The 20,649-nt window shown below is 38.5% G+C and overlaps 1 long non-coding RNA gene across 1 annotated transcript in view; it reads left to right on the forward strand.

The window, feature by feature from the left end:
• LOC136855478 (uncharacterized) overlaps positions 1–20,649 on the forward strand; it is a 208,332-nt gene that overhangs the window by 112,937 nt on the left and 74,746 nt on the right. The window contains exon 2 of the long non-coding RNA XR_010858044.1: positions 1,685–1,803. This is a non-coding gene — a long non-coding RNA (uncharacterized lncRNA). The remainder of the gene's footprint in view (positions 1–1,684; positions 1,804–20,649) is intronic.

Consider the following 20,649-nt stretch of genomic DNA (forward strand, 5'->3'; position numbering starts at 1 on the left):
ATTTCCTATCCTGTCCCAGAATGACCACAGAGTTTTATTTTCATTCTTCGCATTCACACGTTTGCACGTTCCCATTTGTGTACCATAAAGATTTAGAAAGTCGAGAGAGAGGATTTTAATCACGACTCCTTTTAGAATTCGACTTCTTTCAATTCCCTCTACCCTAGAATGACACCGAGGACAAAAGGGAACGAGAACTTTTCCGTTGGCCAGAAATTTCATTAACTCGCGATTGTGAGGGGTGGAAGGAAACCTTTTAAGAATCGCTAATGAACAGTATCGCGAGAGGGGTGTGAGTGGATTTCCGGAAGGAAGAAAGGGTTCATTAACAATAAATAATTAGGCAATGATCCTTGAAGGGCATTATTATTCTTTTATGGGTCACGTCAATATTTATGAGGGAGAGACGAATCGTTAATAAGATTATTGTTACTGGAATTCATTTTTTCGTAACCTTGCGCCAAGGTGGGGTAGTTTTTCGTTCAGATTAATTTTCCGGTAATTAGAGTAACCCTTTCTCATTAGTCTTTCTTGCTTGTCTCTTGTATATCTTATTACTTGAACAATCATTCAGATATGTTCGTTGTATTGTATCCATTCATGGTATTTCATTTTTGATACACCTGATATTTGTCAGATCTAGATAACAAAACCTAACAGTTTTCGTAAGGCTATCTCAACATTCCAATTCGATTTAGCCTCTACTAATTTTTAAGCGGTCGAAGAATGGAAAAGTCTGATGTGGAACTACGTTCGAGAGAGAGAGAGAGAGAGAGAGAGAGAGAGAGAGAGAGAGAGAGAGAGAGAGAGAGAGAGAGAGAGAGAGCCTGTGCTAATAGGGGAAAAACGATCTACAGCTTCAGTCTGAAGCTACGCGTGCGAGAGAGAGAGAGAGAGAGAGAGAGAGAGAGAGAGAGAGAGAGAGAGAGAGAGAGAGAGAGCTGAATGAAGAACCGGCAAGAAATATTCTGAGGCTGAATGAGGCATTTCGGGAACTAATCATCTCCCCGGCCAGAGATTTTTTTTTTTAACAAGAGGTTATGAAAGGTAATTCCAGAAAGGATATGAAAAGAGAACGTCCATTTCGTCTTTGATGGCCCTCCTCAATCCTTCCTGTGAGAGAGAGAGAGAGAGAGAGAGAGAGAGAGAGAGAGAGAAACTTAATGCACACCAACACGTACTTGGCTGTTACATTAGTCGTGCATTTTTACAAGACTTCATTTAGGTTTTTCTTTTCTTTTCCTTATCAGCGCTAGTTCTCTCTCTCTCTCTCTCTCTCTCTCTCTCTCTCTCTCTCTCTCTCTCTCTCTCTCTCTCTCTCTCATGCCCAGTTTCACCACAAAGTTGCAGTCAGTCGTTCGCTCTCTTTCTTCATCCTAACAAGACTTAACTCTTTTTCTTATAAACTCTCTCTCTCTCTCTCTCTCTCTGATTTTTTAAGCATTTTTTGTATATATATATATATATATATATATATATATATATATATATATATATATATATATATATATATATATATATATATATATATATATATATATATATATATATATATATATATATATATATATATATATATATATATATATATATATAATTTAGATTCCACTCAGTTCAATATTATCTTATAGACACAGCATCGCTTGGCAGAAAAATTCACATTTTCTTAATTTTCCACCAACAGAAATACTGAAGATAAGTGCCTCTTGGAGACCACACGAATCACTGTAACTACGAATATGGCGCTCGCAACTCAAGTGGTTGGTTCTACAGTGCGTCTTCTAAGCCTAGATCAAAAGCTCGGTGAGTGAAAAACTCCAATCTTTTAGTAAAAAACTTTTTCATCTTTCCTTTTTTTTTTCTTTACATGTTCAGCGATCATGTAAACGAAATGGGGTTTTTATGGTGTCCTCGATATTAATTTTTTTCTTTTTTCTCTCATTTTGGTTATTTTTCACTGGTCTTTTTTCACAGTTACAGATAAATTGAAAGAGTTATGGTATAGCATTTTTTTCTCTGTCTCAGAAAGTATGATTGACGTCGAAATTATTGTTTAAAGTTATTTTATATCTTCTGTTGTTTTACTGTCACATATCTCGTCAATTGTGAACACTTTGTACTTTCTCTTATTTTGACAAAACTTAGCTAGTAGGAACCTCTGGGATTGGTAATAATAGTATCCCCTAGATTTTTAGTTTTCTGTAAACGAAAACTATTGTCCCGGCTTTGTCTGTCCTCCCTCAGATCTTAAAAACTACTGAGGCTAGAGGGCAGCAAATTGATATGTTGATCATCCACCCTCCAATCGTCAAACATACCAAATTGCAACCCTCTAGCCTCAGTAGTTTTTATTTTATTTAAGGTTAAGGTTATCCATGGATCATACGTCTGGCAGCGCTTTCCGGATGCGTGCGACCCACCTCAACCTGACCACATCTGGGGAGCAACTGAGCCGCTTGGCCGGTCGTAGGATAGTTTTATACGTTGTACAGAAAGCTCGGTTGTCCCGAAGAAACTTCTGCGCATTTTTTACTTGTTTTTTATGCCCTTGACTTAGCTTTAAGGTCACAGACTAATTTCAAAGACAGAATTTTATTTTTCTCTGATTTTGATGGTGCTTTATAAGTATGTACTTTGTGGGTTAGTGGTTAATTTTTCCGGATATCTGGGACTTTGGCCTGTTTTCTCAAGGTCACAGGTTAGTGTAAATATGCTTCGTCAAGATGCATGATTATGAAGCGTATTTCAGCTACTTATGGAACTTGGAAGTCGTCTGTTTATAGTATTTTTAGTTTTTTTTTTTTAGATATCGCCATCAGAGAGAGAGAGAGAGAGAGAGAGAGAGAGAGAGAGAGAGAGAGAGAGAGAGAGAGAGAATCTGATCATTGGTTTGAATCCTCGTCCTTGCACAGTGGGACGAAATAGCTGCTTTTGGGACAAAAATAATTCCTCACTTGATTTTAGTTGTTTTATTCAAGAAATGGTTATTATTTTGTTAAAATGGCTCACCTGAATTACCTCCACCAAGGTGGTTATGTTTTGCCTTTATATATATGTCTGTCTGTCTGTCTTTCTCTCCATCTGCTTGTATGTCTCTGAATGGCATTATGCATAAAGGCCTTAGGGAGATGGTTACCTTGTCAAAGCTGTCAGGTTTCAGTTATTTTGTGTTGTGCATTTTGACGTCTGTTATCGATATTTTCCTACCTTTCCTCCTCCTCCTCCTCCTCCTCCTCCTCCCATTTCTCTTCCTCCTCCTCCTCTTCCTCCTCCTCCTCCTCCTCCCATCTCTCTTCCTCCTCCTCCTCCTCCTCCTCCTCCTCCCATTTCTCTTCCTCCTCCTCTTCCTCCTCCTCCTCCACCCATTTCTCTTCCTCCTCCTCCTCCTCCTCCTCCTCCTTCCTTCCGGCTGAAACCCACAATTCGATTTTGAGGAAACGTCTCCATTCCGTTCCTCATTTGCTCCAAATTCGAAAAAGGGGGATCCTCGGCTGCGAGCCGCGAGCACTGCCGATAAGCCAAAGGGAAAGAGAGAAACTGTGATAACGTAATTATCCCTAGAAAAATGATCCGGACATCAATCTCGGTTTGTGAATACACTCAGGCGCTTGCGGGAATTGGAATGATTCTTTTAGATTACACAGACGAGTATGAAAGAGAAATGCCTGTTTAGAGCGCAAGCATTTTTCTTACCCGTCATTTTTCAAGACGCCAAAAAAAAAAAAAATGTAAGAGGACAAATGGACTTTTTAAATTACCTCGATGTTGTTTTTCATGTTTAAGCAAACAAGTATTAAAACGGAAATGTCCACATTGAGCGCAGACGTTTTTCTTACCTTTTTTTTTTTCTCTAGACGCCAAAAAAAAAAAAAATGGAAGGGGACAAATGGACTTTTCAAATTACCTCGATGTCCTTACAAGGAATAATGAAAGCTCCTTGAGGCTCCTTTAGTCTCCTTGAGTCTCCATTTTCGCAAACGCGGCCCAAAACCAGAGACTCGCCTTTTCGGACCCTTTGAACTTGAGTCCACTGAGAGTCCGACCCGCTTCCTCCTTCAGACACGAGGTTCCGGAACTTTTGTTACCTGAGCTCAGTCATAAAACGCCATCACCGGGAAAAATGACCCATTCAGGTCTCCTTTATGCCCGTACCCCTCCGGTGTGTCATCGGAGGCCGAGGCCCGATGCGAAATCTCTGCGGGAAAGGCATCTGGACGGACACTCAGCCTGATGAGAACCCGCTGCCCGGAGCGTCTGCTCTGAATATAATGTGATTTCAAAAGGTGGCTCCTTGTGGCGTAATTTTATAGAGTGAGGATTCCTGCTGTTCGCCCTTTGCTTGTGCAAAGTCTGGAAGGGCTGTGATTACTTAATGTATAGGTCTTCTTAATGGTAATTCGCTGTTTTGCGAAATTATATTGGCATATAGACGTAGGGGGCGTATTAACGCGATGGCTGGTGGGAAGGGGGGCTCAATTTGCGCATTTTGCTAATGTTTCCATGAAAATTTTAGGGACAAAATATGAGGAGGGGGGGGGATATACCACTGTAAATCTGGGGGGAAATTTACCACGGTAAATCTGTAAATCTTCCCGTTTCCTAAACCTTTGAAATGACCGACTGTTTTAAAAGGTGGACATTCGATTCAGTCCCAAATCTTATCATGAACTCTGGTTTTGTTTTTTATAGTTGTTCTGAGTCGTCTAGTGTGAGTTATTCATCTCAGCTTGAGGTATTGCCGCCACACTGTCTATAATAAAGTAAAACCAAAATGACTACGAACTTGGCTGTCATTATTATAGCTACGTTGCCAAACTTCTTTCTGACTTATAATCCGACTACAGTTAATCAGCATCCCTCTGTTCGGGGTTCTTTAATCCTGTTATAAAATCCTAATTATCCCTCCCACGGAGCCAATAACAGTATTTTTAGTTTTCTGTGAAAGGAAACTATTGTCCCGGCTTTGTTTGTCCGTCTGCACTTTATTCTGTCCGCACTTTTTCTGTCCGCCCTCCGATCTTAAAAACTACTGATGCTAGAGGGCTGCAAATTGGTATGTTGATCATCCACCCTCCAATCATTCAAACATACCAAATTATAGCCCTCTTGCCTCAGTAGTTTTGATTTTATTTAAGGCTAAAGTTAGCCATAATCGTGCTTCTGGCAACGGTATAGGATATGCCACCACAGGGCCGTGGTTAAATTTTCATGAGCCTCGGCTCTTACCGAATATACCGAAAGATAGGTCTGTTTTCGGTGGCCTTGATTATACGTTGTAGCGGCTGTACAGAAAACTGGATTGCGCCGAAGAAACTTCGGCGCATTTTTTACTTGTTTTTTTTTAAGAACACCTAAAATAACCCCAAGGAAAAAGAAGCAAGTGCCGGTTACTGTTGAACTCTGATGATCAAGTTGTGAACTAAAGTAACCACGGTAAGTGCCGCAGAGAAAGTCTTGAGTTAAAACTGATCCCAAAGGCCTCAAAAGACAACGTTTCAAGAAACTAATCAATCAAATCTGTCGTGTAAAAGAAGAGATAGAGGAACACGATTTCCAAGAGAGAAACAAACAAAAATACAACATCACATCCTAATTAGAACAGGACCTCTTGCATCAGTCTTATCCAGACACCATCCAGAAGATGAATTGCGCTACTCTGCAAAATCCACAAAGCCTCACCTGTGGCAGGAATCCCGGAGCCAATGAAACACGTTCCGAGGAAGGCGAAACGTGACTAACCACGAAGACGGAAGAGCCTTTCCAGTGACTGCGTCTCTGTGTTGCTTCTCAGTTGAACATCAGTGTGGGAGATGTGAATCGGTGGTGTCTTAAATTCGTGATGTTTCTCGGTTTGCCGTTACTCTTAGAAGTGAGTTTACAGGATTTTCTGAAGGTCTACCGATGGGAAATGTTCCAACATTAAGATGTGGTTCCTGTCAAGGTGAATTGGGTGAGGAATGAGAAATGAAAAGATGTCATGAGTCTCTTTGTGTAGAAATGAAGAAATATCTTTCATTTCCGCTACATTCGTTTGCTCTTGAGAATATGTCGTTGTTGCTGGTGCAATTAGTGTGGTTAAGCATATATGCAGTTTAAAAAGAAAAACATTCACGCATACATCTGCAAAGTAATGCAGTTTTATGCATATGTGTTTCACAGTTAGATTGAGGTTGTTTGCTGGGTTGATGACTTTGAAGATCACTGAACAACTGCCATTAAAAAGGAAGACCCAGTTTAGGATTGTATTTACTTATTGCTTTAGAATAGAGGATTTTTTTTTTCCAGTAAATCGTGGGTATGGGGTCATAACGGAATGTATATAATTTATATATATATATATATATATATATATATATATATATATATATATATATATATATATATGTATATATATATAAATGTTCCTGTTAAAACAGTGAAATGTTTCACTGTTAAAACAGAATTCCATAAAAACGAGCCAGCAGGGTGGAAAGGTAATGCTATATATTTCGGAGAACAACTATCTCCCCCGAGACAGGCAAGTCGAGGAAGATAGTTGTCCTCAGAAATATATAGCATTAACTTTCCACCTTCTGGCGTTTTTATGGGCTCTTTTTTATTAGATATTATATACACATACATATATACATATAGATAGATACATTTATATATATATATATATATATATATATATATATATATGTATATATATACATATACACAATCATGAAGCTACAAATGTCGCTTAATATCAAATTCACGCTACCTCGGGAATATCTCCGATGGAGAATTGTCGCCGAAGGGGAATTTATATAAGTGATAAATGAATTGGTATCGTCGGGACACGAACCCTTGGCACGAAACCTATTCAGCGACTCCAGTAGACGCTACCCACTGCGCTATATATCGAGTATAGTAATCTCTTTCCACGTTATGGCGGACCGTTGTTCTTCGTTTGAAGTTTTTCAGTGAAACTAATGGGGATATTTCCAAAAGAAATCTGTTAGCAAACTGGATTTAATGGAAATTCATGGAATGAGAAATCTGCGACAAATCTAACTACAAGCAAGAATGGAACAGAAAGCGAGCCAAGAACTCGTTGTAGGGGACTAGTGCCGTCAGTGCACCTCATGCGGTGCACTGTAGGCATTACTTTAGGTTCTTTGCAGCGTGCCTTCTTTAGGCCCCTAGCTGCAACCCCTTTCGTCCCTTTACTGTACCTCCTTTCATATTCTCTTTCCACCCTCTCCTAACAATTTTTTAATAGTGCAGCTGCTAGGTTTTCCTCCTGTTACGCCTTTTAAACTTTATGTCAATTTCCGTTTCAGAGCTGAATGACCTCATTGGTCCCAATGCTTGGCCTTTGGCCTAAATTTTATGCATTCAATTCAATTCAAGACTTCGTCGAAACGCAGCAACACTTTGTTAGCTTTACGACGCTCTCTCCGGTTTATCTCCAGTGCAAAAGGTCCCCCTTGTCAAAATAGACGAAAGAATAAACACGGGGGTGAAACAGCTCCCTTCGCCCTTTGCATAACAAACATCAGTTTCTTTTCATTATCCGTTGGAGCTGAAGCGAGTAAACATACCTTCTCATCTCAGTCAAAATGTTTGACTTCATTTCTTATCAGTTTTCTTCAGTTTTTTTATTTGTTTAGACATGGGGGCGGAGATGGTTATGGCTGCCAAAGAAATCGTGTGTTATTACAAAAATGCTATTGATGCATTCATTTAATTTATCATTAACCTGCCCTCGGCGAGGAAATATGTCAAAATGGTAGATAAAGTTTTTCATATCTCCTAATTCAGTTCGGTTAAAGGTACCTTACACTATCAAACGTGCTTGTCGAATCTAATTTTTTATCAAGCGTCGCCCTGCACTACAGTAAGATTGATCAAAGCCCAGTTGGTGCTAGACTGTCATCAGTGCCTGTAATACATCGTGGACCGTCATCAGTGCCTGTAGTGTACATCTTGGACTCTCATCAGTGCTTGTAATACATCTTGGACTGCCATCAGTGCTTGTAATACATCTTGGACTCTCGTCAGTGCTTGTGATACATCTTGGACTGTCATCAGTGCCTATAATACATCTTGCACTGCGCAGTGTCTCCTTAATTTTCATTTTATCTGCTAGCTTTTCTTTACGTTATTTTTTAAGAGTTCTGTTCTTATATAAATTATTTTTTATCTACCCAGTGCAGAAAACTGCCTCTAACACTGTGTCCATCATGACGATTGCTGTGTATTTTACGGGAGCAAGAGCCCGTGCTGGCATAAAGCCAGCTTCATCAAAAACAATAACAACTGTGAGCCTTGGAAGTATTTTCAATTACAAGTGTATGTCTTATTTGTTCCCATAAGGAAGCTGTGATTGCGAAATTTTTCAATAAAATTATGTAATGAAAAATATTGTAAATTCACTCCTTCGTCCTCGACATCATAACTGTGGCGTTGGTTTCTTTCCATGAAATGTGCTTCGCTGTCTGTCGAACTTTTCAGTTCCGGAGGTCCTTTAATCCTCACGCCGTTTGGCTGTGGAACAGTCTCCCTTCAGAGGATGTCGTGCCATTAGAACTTCAGAAGTTCAAGCGAAGGTGCAATGCATTACTACCCTAATACTATTCTTCTTGGATTTTGATACATTTTTGGCTATTTGGTAGTTTATTAATTAATTTTTTCTCTTTTTTAATTAGTGGGATCTTTTTTTCTGTATTTCCCTTTACCTCCTCTTACTTCTTCCTAATGAACACCTTAATATTTTTTGGAAGCTTGAATTTCAAGTCAGTGGCCCGTGTGGGCTTATTCCATATGAATAGATTTCATCTTCTGAATAATAATAATAGTAAAATGACACAACACATTTCTGATCATCTACAATGCATTTCGAGGATCGAGATTCGGAAAGTTACTCAGCTGAAATTTAAACTTTGGAACTCTCTCTCCTTCTGTATGCCCATTTTCCTTTCGGAAGCCGATCAGTCACTTCTTTAGGATTAAACACCCGCCTTTCCTTCATGCATCCCCAAACCCCCTACCAATTTTCTCTTTGTGGCGAGATCGGGCATGGGGGATTGAGCAGGTTTTCATTCCCTTTGGCCATTTTAGTTGGAAATCTGCAGTACTTTCGACTCAGCTGCGCTTCAGAAAATCAGTGAGTGGATTTTGTCTTTTTTTTTGTTTGGTACATTTCATGCAGGACTCGTGTACTTCTGTAGGGTAGAAATATGGGATTGAAGGAAGAACAAAAGAGAGAGAGGAAGAGGGAAAGGGAGGAATGAGTGAGAAAGAGAGCACGGTAGAAGGAACAAAATATGGATGTGTATGTGTCCAAATATATATATATATATATATATATATATATATATATATATATATATATATATATATATATATATATATATATATATATATATCTATCTCTCTCTCTCTCTCTCTCTCTCTCTCTCTCTCTCTCTCTCTCTCTCTTAAGGAGAGATTAAGGAACTTTTTTTTTGTTGTCACTTTCCCTCAGTCCTGGGTCACAAAGAATAGGAATTTGTCAGCGAGGATTTACATCTCTCTCTCTCTCTCTCTCTCTCTCTCTCTCTCTCTCTCTCTCTCTCTCTCTCTCTCTCTCTCTCTCTCTCTCAGGGGGAATTAAGGAGAGATTAGCGAGACACACACACGAGAAGCCACCCGCTAATATCAGGGCTCGCCGGAGCTTGAATATTTGCAATATCAGTGTCAAGCAGAGCTATGCTAGTGTTACCCTACCTCAGACCGGGAGGAGTAAGCATTTCTTTTGATGTATTATCACCTTCCTTACGAAATATTCAGTATATCTTGTACAAAATATATATATATATATATATATATATATATATATATATATATATATATATACACACACACATATATACTGTATATACGTGTGTGTATGAAATATCAGTATACTGATGGATTTTAGAACGAAGAACGTCAAAAGTATATTTTTGACTCTTTATTTTTGACGTTTCGTTGTATGGAATATTTATCACACCGTGATTTATACACAATCATTAAGCTTCAAAGGTCGTTCAACATGCAATTCACGCTCCAGTACCATTCCATTTATCAATTAAGAATTCCTCTTCGGGGAATATTCGTTATCCTATCCTTTCTGTTTTTCTCCCTGTAAGCCAACGTTCTTTTAAGCACATTTGAGAAAATAGTAATAATAAAATTATCTATAAATCGGTAGAATGTTCAGCTCCATTAATTGTCTATTTTTTTTTTATCCTTTTTTTATCCTCTCACCTCCGTTGTCATTTTCTTAAGGCCAGCAACGTCATTCGGTTATTTATCTTGATCATCACATAAAAAAGAGGTAATGAGTGTCTTATTCGTCTAATTGAATAGGCGACATTGATTACATTCGCCCTACGAAATACATAAAAGAAAGACTCACCTGTAGTTTGTTCCTCTTCCGCTTCCTTTCATAAATTCCTGAAACCTGATTTACATAAAACACTCACCTGTATCCCACGCCACTTTTAACAACAAGTAAAAAATGCGCCGAAGCTTCTTCGGCGCAATCGAGTTTTCCGTACAGCCGCTACAGTGTATAATCAAGGCCACCGACGATATTTCTATCTTTAGGTGGTCTTAGTATTATGTTGCATGAGTCGCGGTCCATGAAAATTTAACCACGGCCCGGTGATGGAATAACCTATATCGTTGCCAGAAGCACGATTATGGCTAACTTTAACCTCAAATAAAATAAAAGCTACTGAGGCTAGAGGGCTGCAATTTGGTATATTTGATGATTGGAAGGTGGATGATCATCATACCGATTTGCAGCCCTCTAGCCTCAGTAGTTTTTAAGAACTGGGGGTGGACAGAAAAAAGTGCGGACGGACAGACAAAAATAGCACAATAGTTTTCTTTTACAGAAAACTAAAAAGAACAAAAAAGATGCATTTCTTCAACTCATTCGTAAAAAAAAATGCATGGTCTAATCACCATGAAAATATGATATTATGAAATATGATATTATGTCAGCAAAGTCCAAGTTTTGATTTACTCGTACTCAGAACAGGACGGCAACCCCCCTAACTTCTCGTAACGGAAGTTTGGGGAATTTAAGCCAAGAAACTTCGAAGAAACAAAATGAACTTTTTGGGTCGACTGGCAGGGTGAAATTTTTTAGGCAGCCGTGTTTCTTAAACTAATTCTCATTCGTGTATTTGGTCCGCTAGTGTCGTGACACGCCACTCAGATGTCGCGAGCTCGCGTCTCCCCCAAGACCATGAAAAAAATCAGTGGCTCTGTATCATGATCAGTTACTGCTGCAGTGTGAGGTCTGCGGTGGGAGGTTGAAACCAACATTATTTGGAAGCTGCAATTTCAAGTCAGTGGCCCCTTTGGTGTGCTTGTTCCAGGTGAATAGGTCTCATCTAGTGAAACAATAATAATAATAATAATAATAATAATAATAATAATAATAATAATAATAATAATAATAAAGACACATTCACGTAGTGAAATGAATAGCAATCATTATCCAACAGCTAGATCATAAGGAGTTGATCTCTAAGTAATTCCAAAGAAATCGCATAATTATTTCTCTCACAACTCAATCGAAATTCATGAGGGATGCAGAAAGAAAGAAAACATTAAATGGTCTCAGTATTAGAAAGATGCCACATTTTATCTTACATATGTTGATGGAAGAGTAAAAGTTCCTTGTACAGACCTTCAAGACAAAATCATTTGTGATTTTGTTCCAAAGTGGAAAATGTATGGCTAGGGAAAAGCCATATTTTATCCCTGATAGAAAACGTGAAAAATTATCAAAAGGTTCTCAGGCGGAAATTATAAGAGCTTTAGAAACTGTAAAAGCAAAAATTCAGAGACTTCCGCGTTTTCCATTTCCTGCTTTGCAGAGAACAATCTTTGCCTGCGGGAAGGATTAAAAAACTGTTTTATCAGGTAAACTGTTCTCATAACCAGAAAGTTGGGTATGGTAATGAAAAATAACGAGAGGTCGGTTTCTCAACCGTCTATGTATGTATGTATACGTGTATGTATATATATATATGTATACATATATATATATACATATATGTACATATATATTTACATATAATGTACTGTATATATATATATACACACATATATATAACCCCTATTTGATCTTCCGAGATAAGTTTCTCGTTGGACGGGTCGGTATAGTTCTCGGCTAGCACTCTGCTGGGCCCGCGTTCGAGTCTCCGGCCGGCAAATGAAGAATTAGAGGAATTTATTGCTGGTGATAGAAATTCATTTCTCGGCATAATGTGGTTCGGATTCCACAATAAGCTGTTGGTTCTTAGCCACGTAAAATAAGTCTAATCCTTCGGGCCAGCCTTAGGAGAGCTGTTAATCAGCTAAGTGGTCTGGTTAAACTAGGGTATATTTAACTTCTTTCTAGGAGAGAAAGAGAGAGAGAGAGAGAGAGAGAGAGAGAGAGAGAGAGAGAGAGAGAGAGAGAGAGAGAGAGAGAGGTATTTCTAAGTTTTAATTCCTTTAATTCGATAAAAATTTGTAAAATTAAAAAGTTACGCCCCTAAAAATATGAAGATTTATGTTGGGGTGATTAAAGCATAAGTTTTGACCATCGAAGAAGAAGAAGAAAAAAAACAGTCAGATTTGCGACTTAGAAGCTAACAGCTCCTAAGTTTGGACTTACCAGAACCAGACACCCACAGTGAAGTGAAACGGCTGTCTCGACTTAAAACATGTAAAAGAAGAAGAAGAAGAAGATAGAAAGAAAGAAATTGAAGAATATTACAGAGAAATTACTAGATCCATTCTCGTTCATTTCCTATCGAGATATTAGCGAATTCAATAACAACTTCGCCTCGCTCTTTGCTATTATGAATCGAACCTTCAAGGTTGCAGTCACCCAGAAAACCTCCTTTCAACGCGTAACCTTCCAAAGCAAGTTACCACCCGGGCGTTCTCTTCACCTTTTGTTCCAGAGGAACAATGGAAACCAACGTTCGCACTCTCCCCATTTTCCTCTCTGAACAACAAACTCGATTATGGACGTGAAACTGGTGGAATTCGTCCAAATGCTAGACGCGTTTATGACAGAAATGTGAAGTGACTTTTGATGGGTTTCCGAGTCACAAGGTTGTGTGTCCCGACCTTGAGGGGTCCCTCGCGTTTTAGTGCTGCATTCCAGAGTGTTCCCTCTTGCGGTATTCGAGGAACTCTTGAGGTTGCGTGGGGTCTCTCTCTCTCTCTCTCTCTCTCTCTCTCTCTCTCTCTCTCTCTCTCTGAGTACGTTTATGAACCTTGTTCTTAAAAGCGACATAAAATTTTTCATTAAATATTTATCCATTTTATTCGTCTCATACTTCCAGTCTGAAAGTTTGAATGCATGTTTTTTGGCAGTTGTTTGTGCGAAGTCTCTCTCTCTCTCTCTCTCTCTCTCTCTCTCTCTCTCTCTCTCTCTCTCTCTCTGAGTACGTTTATAAACCTTGTTCTTAAAAGCAACAGAAACTTTTCGTTAAATATTTATCCATTTTATTCGTTCCACCCTTCTAATTTGAATGTATGTTTTGGCAATCGTTTGTGCAAACTCTCTCTCTCTCTCTCTCTCTCTCTCTCTCTCTCTCTCTCTCTCTCTCTCTCTCTCTCTCTCTCTCTGGTATCAGGCTCATAAGTTTAGCTTTGCGTTTATAAACCTTGCTTCATGAAAGCAACGAAAACATTTTCATAAATTATTTATCCATTTCATTTGTTTCGCCCTTTCATTCTGAACTTGAATGCTTGCTGTTGGCAAATAAATATTATTCCTTTCGTTCTGGTTCATGGAACTGTGACAGATATTTAAATTCACATGACCCCTCGTTGTTCTTCCTTTATTGCGTGAACGTGATTGTCACAAGTTAGCTTTAAATCTCGCATGATAATTTACTGACGGGCTGCGAGTGCGATGGGGAAATATTTACTGTGGTAAAAGAAGTAAGAACAGGGGTGAAGTATTGAAATGCAAGAAAGCCTTTCTAACTAGTGTACTTGGAAGTTTGAAACTTGAGTATGTTCATAATGATTTTGTTGACTTTTTTCCATGCAATGAACCCTCGAAGTTATGTTGTATTTTGAAGTCGGACAGTTCTGATGATATATTTTGAAGTTGGACAGTTATAATAATATTGTATTTTAAAGTGGGACAGTTATGATGATATGTATGAGGCAGTTCTGATGATATTATATTTTGAAGTGGGACAGTTATGAGAATATTGTATTTTAAAGTGGGACAATTATAATGGTATTGTATATTAATGTGGGACAATTATTATGGTATTGTATTTAAAGTGGGACAATTATGATTATATTGTATTTTACAATGGGACAATTATGATGATATTGTATTCTACAGTGGGACAGTTATAATTTCATTGTATTTTAAAGTGGGACAGTTATGATGGTATTGTACTCTACAGTGGGACAATTATAATGTCATTGTCTTTTAAAATGGGACAGTTAGAATAGTATTATATATTAAAGCGAGACAATTATGATGGAAGTCATATTTTAACTTTGGTACAAACTCTTTGTGTCATTGAATTACATTCTGGTTTATGCTTGGAAAAGTGATATACGTTATATAATACATTGCTGAGCTACGCACACGATGGGACGCTTACAGATATGTCGTACGTAGGATATCTCCTCGCACCCCGTATCTGAAAATATATATTTAATAATAGAACGAATCTCCAATAAAACATACTTCTCTTCCTAGCTCATCTACGAATCATAAGTGAGATTCCCCTGGAGAGGGTAGTACCGTCAGCGAACCTTACGCGGTACACTGTAGGCATTACTGAAGGTTCTTTGCAGCGTGCCTTCGTCCCCAAGCTGCAACTCCTTTCATTCCTTTTACTGCACCTCCTTTCATATTCTCTTTTTTCCCATGTTACTCTCCACCCTCTCCTGATAATTGTCTCATAGTGCAGCTGCGAGATTTTCTTCCTGTTACACCTCTTTAGCTTTTTTCTCTCAGATTTCCCTTCCACGCTGAATGACCTCATAGGCCCCAGTGCTTGGCCTTTGGCCAAAATTTTATATTCCATTCAGTGAGTGAGAATCGCCAAGCTTTTCTCTCCTCCTCTGAGCAAGAACTGATCACCTCATTTTTCAGCCGATTTCAAGCTGCCTAATGTCTTCTCTCAAGAAATAATTATCAGTATGAAATCTCTGATCTGATAATAATGGAATCTTCTTTAGTCATTCACAAGAATTTCATCACAAGACGGCTGGAGTGGACTTCATCGTGAAGAGCTAGAGAGAGAGAGAGAGAGAGAGAGAGAGAGAGAGAGAGAGAGAGAGAGAGAGAGAGAGAGAGTTAGAAATAACTGGGGCCTCACACTGGCTATTTTTGTGACATCTGCCTTTGTGGGTTAACTCTACTTTTCAGCACTAGAAAGAATGCCATAGTTTCTCTTCATCTTGGAAAGATCAAAAGATTACTCATAAATGTATCATGTGTTGACATGAAGTCCCCCCTGTTTCAGTTATGTATTATAAATGATTCAGTACTTATATATTATTCACCTTTTTTAAGTAAGCGTCGTTTTATCAAAGTACTTCCTCGTCAAAGTTCCTTTAGTAATAAAGAGAGATAAAAGTCAATTTTGAATTTCGTGACGGGTCTCAGTAAGCGTCTTAAATTATTGAAGAATCAACGAAGAAGTTGGAGCTAAAATTGCTTGCTCGTTTACCGTTTGCTTTCAGTGTTATTTATACTTTAAAACCTTCTTCTTCTTCCCCCATTCATTTTTGTTATTCAGGTAATGAACATACGGAGTAAATCTGATGAAAGTAATTATGGTGTGTTCTGTTAGTTTTTCGTTATTAATTTTATCTAAGTAACAGAGAACACTAATTATCTGTTGACCTTTTTATATACTGATGTCAGGACCTTCGTACATTACTTGTGTCTATTTGAAAATAACTGTAACGGTGCTCTCAGGATGGCTAATGATTATCTATACGCTTTGAAGCGAAGACCCAGGAAATGGGTTGTGGTGATGTCTTCTAAGAACTGAAAAACAGAGAGAGAGAGAGAGAGAGAGAGAGAAGACGTCTCAGACTCGCTTCTCCAGAACGGCAAGATCAAAGGAATCAAGGCCGCCTTAATTTAAATTTAATTAATGGCCCAGTCAATTAATAAGATTTAGCACTGAACTGACATTTTCTTGGGAACTTGAAGCGAGTAAAGACAGTCAGTTCCTCGAATTTTCTTCATGAAAACATCGCAGTTAAAGGAAAGAGTTGCGGGATAATTTTCTAAGAGAAGTTTAAAGTCTCGTTGTACATTGTCTTGATAGAACAAGAAAAGGGGTCAGTAAACGTTATAAGAAAAAGAGAAACATATTTATAGTGGATATCTTTCCCCATAAAGTAAGAAGGTATATGTATCCTTCTTAAGAATGGATCTCCCAAGTAATACCTTCCAAGGAGATTATTTTGTCATTGTCTTATCGATGTTTGCAAGGACGTTTGTTTAGTTTCTGGGTGTAATCCAAACATCCCGTTATCTCCGTGGTTTTTAATGGAAGTAATGAACCGGGATTATGGCAAGTGGGCAATCGTTGTAAGAGGGAATCGTTAGAGAGAGAGAGAGAGAGAGAGAAAACGCATGGCCTGTTTTAATATTGTTGCCTTCTGGCAATGTCCTGGATTGACACATTAGGACTTGAATTTTCGACCTGACCATTCTCTCTCTCTCTCTCTCTCTCTCTCTCTCTCTCTCTCTCTCTCTCTCTCTCTCTCTCTCTCTCTCTCTCTCTCTCTCTCTCGTAATTGAAATGGCGTTACAGTTCTCATGTATACAGATAAGTAAGTCATCACATAACAATATCTTATTAAGGGTTATAATCATATAGATTATCATTGTTACATCTCTCCGTCTATAGCCACTTATTTTTAGAGATATGGATTTCCCAACAACAATTCCTAATTCCTCCTAAGACAGCTGAACTAGATTTCAAAACTCCCTGAAGATCATCTGAATCTATTTCCGTATTAATCCTGGCTTTGCCGAAAGTCCGCAACAATTGATTTACTCCGGCGACTAGATTCTTAAAATATTGATCAGCAAAACAGAGGGATTTTCTGGATTTCCCAAAATAATGGCATCGAATGAGTAGATAATATTAGTGTGGTATCGTAAATGAAAAGAGGCTCAACAGCGGATTAGGAATGGGAATCTTCTAGTGATCGGCATTATGGCGAATCATCTGTTTCTCCTTGCAAAACTGGATTGCCTTTGTTGGTCCTTATCCTATACCATGTCGATGATTTAGTTTATTTACAGGTCAGCTACTCAATATACGACAATATATTTCGTTATGCTTTTTATACACTCGCGCTTACGTTTTTAACAACTTTCCTTCAGATATATTTGAGGAAATAAATTTGACTAACGTAAAGGTGATTATAAAAATAAAGGCAAAATTGAATATATATATATATATATATATATATATATATATATATATATATATATATATGCTCTCTATAATATATATAAAACATGGACAAAGGAAACAAAACAATCTTTCTTCTGGTATCTCCCGCAGCCATCCAATAAGCGATTCTGTCTCCTCCGCGTAACTCGGTCCCATTGCTCCTTGAGAATAGCCAGCCACGTGTCTGCGATCGCCATGAGAGAAAACAGAAAAGAGAATCGCGTCTCATTTTTCAGACTTCCATTTGCGCCACGTCAGTCTGAAGGCTGCCACGTCAGTCTAAAGTCTGTCACGTCAGTCTACAGTCTGTCGCATCGGTCTGAAGCCTGCCACGTCAATCTAAAGTCTGTCGCGTTAGTCTGAAGCCTGTCACGTCAGTCTAAAGTCTGTCACGTCAGTCTTAAGTCTGTTGCGTCAGTCTTAAGTCTGTCGCGTCAGTCTAAAGTCTGTCACGTCAGTCTACAGTCTGCCGCGTCAGTCTAAAGCCTGTTACGTCAGTCTACAGTCTGTCACATCAGTCTGCAATCTGTCGAGCCAGTCTCAAGTCTGTCGCGCCAGTCTCAAGTCTGTCGCGTCAGTCTCAAGTCTGTAACGTCAGTCTAAAGTCCTGCCACGTCAATCTGAAGTCTGTCGCGTCAGTCTGAAACCTGTCACATCAGTCTGAAGCCTGTCACGTCAGTCTAAAGTCTGTCACGTCGGTGCAAAGTCTGTAACGTCAGTCTAAAGTCTGTCACGTCAGTCTAAAGACTGTCACGTCAGTCTGAAGTCTGTCTCGTCAGTCTGAAGTCTGTCACGTCAGTCTGAAGTCTGAGTGTCGTAAGAGACTCATTCATCTGCTGAATCATGTTTAGTAATTACGAATAATCAGACTTATCGGCGTCCTTTCTCCTCTCTCCCCTGTTTACACGGCATTTTGGGGAAGGTGGCCTGACGCGCCGTGAATCACAGCGAGGGCAGTAAATTATAACGCTCATTTCGGTGAAATATTGAACGTAAGAGCTATTTTCCCGACGGTACGATTTCCATAATGTAACCTCCGTTTTGGGAAGGTTTCCTCTCTCTCTCTCTCTCTCTCTCTCTCTCTCTCTCTCTCTCTCTCTCTCTCTCTCTCTCTCTCGGGTCGTGTTTCTCTCGAGTGGCTTTTCTTTCGCAGGAGTATTTTGATATCTTGGCTTCTTGCTTTTTTCTTTTTTGCCGAGTTCATTTCTGTTATTAAGTTTAGCTATTCACTCCTTTCAATTGGCTTTTCCTTCGCCTTCATTCGTGGAGTATTTTGATGATACCTTGGCTTCTTGCTTTTTTTTTCCGAGTTCGTTTCTGTTATTAAGTTTTCGCCGAATACTGTATTTTTTTATAGTTTCTCCTCTTGTATACCCTCATTTCATCCTTGATCCCTTAATAACTCGGATATCCCGGCTCTTTTCTCAGGCATTTCATTTTGAATCTGCAAGCGGTTACCTCCTCATAATTTAAAGCACAAGTTCGTTGGGTATCAGTGTCGTCATTCTCTTCCCTTGAATGCATCTCATCTCTGTTGTAAGAAGCCGCGATTACGTTAGTTTTCCCGGCCAAGGTTATGCTGCAACGCTTTTATTATTAAGGTTAATGTTCCATCTCTCTCCATGAGAGGTCATAATTGCTTCAGTTTGCCCATTCGTGGAATGCGGTTCATGGTATTTTTCTTACATTTTAGGGGTAATGGGGGCTCCCCCCCAACCCCCTTAGCATTTAATAAGCTGCTGTGTTTTAGTGCCCGTCTTCTCATATCTTCATTTCTGTCCATAAGAGGTCGCAATTGCTTCAGTTTGCCCATTTGTGGAATGCGGTTCATGGTATTTTTCGTACTATCTAATAACCTGTATTGTAATGCCTGTCTCTTCGTACCTTCATATCTCGTAATCGTAATATAAGCCACGATTAAACCCTTCATACCTCGTAATCGTATGTATCGTAATAGAGACTGCGATTAAGTCATTCTCCCGGTCCCAAGAAAGTAGTTTGATGTTCTTTTTCTTTTCTCCTCATTTTTGAAAAACAGACGAAGCTCTCCAACTCTCCCCTGGTTAGTGGTCTTCCCCTCTTGTTGCAATGGCGGTCTTTGAAATGCTTCCTCCAAAGGATTTCTCTCTTTGTTTGTCTGGAAACTTTTGTTCATCTTCTACCCAGCGAGGCTTTTACTCTCTCTTATTCTTGCCAAATTCAGGCCCCCCGATTTACTGCTCGGGCGTACTTGAATACTGTCTCATGCATTTCCATGGATTTCGTATTCTCAGATTAAAGAAAGGGGAAAAAATAGATAAAGTATAAAACAAAACATTTTTGTGTGTGCTGTTATTTGAGTCTTTTTGTGTTGTGTTGCTGTCATTTTTGTGTGTGCGCGTGTGTGCTGTCATTTGTGTTAGTGTATTCCAATAATTATTCCCTATTCTTAGTTTCTCTTGAAAATAAATGTTCTTTTTCGTATGTTGTCATTGTTGTTAGCGGGTTCCAATAATTATTTCGTAAACTATATTTGTGAAATATAGTTTTTTGTGTATATTTGTAAAATATTGTTAATTGTGTATATTTGTAAGATATAGTTAATTGTGTATATTTGTGAAATACAGTTTTTGTGTATATTTGTAAAATATAGTTTTTTGTGTATATTTGTAAAATATAGTTAATTGTTTATATTTGTAAAATATAGTTAATTGTGTATGTTTGTAAAATATAGTTAATTGTGTATATTTGTAAAATAAAGTTTCTCTTTAGCAGAATGTACGCGCCGGTCTTACCCTTATTTAAAATTACAGTTAATTTTTATGTCTTGTTCTAGGCAGAACATTTTAAATATTGTATTTTTAAAGATGAATCTTGAAATTCATGATGAAATATTGTATATTTAAAAGACGAATTTCTTGAAATTCGCATTGATCAATGTTATGAAAGAATTACTTAAGGCTCTTTGCAGCGTGCCATCGGCCCCTAGCTGCAAACCCTTTCGTTCCTTTTACTGTACCTCCTTTCATATTCTCTTTCTTCCATCTCACTCCCCACCCTCTCCTAACAATTGATTCATAGTGCAACTGCTTGGATTTCCTACTGTTACACCTTTCAAACCTTCTACTGTCAATTTCCCTTTCAGCGTTGAATGACCTCATAGGTCCCAGTGCTTGGCCTTTGGCCTAAATTCTATATTCAG

The sequence above is a fragment of the Macrobrachium rosenbergii genome, chromosome 31 (genome assembly GCF_040412425.1).
Source record: "Macrobrachium rosenbergii isolate ZJJX-2024 chromosome 31, ASM4041242v1, whole genome shotgun sequence".
Classification (NCBI taxonomy): domain Eukaryota; kingdom Metazoa; phylum Arthropoda; class Malacostraca; order Decapoda; family Palaemonidae; genus Macrobrachium; species Macrobrachium rosenbergii.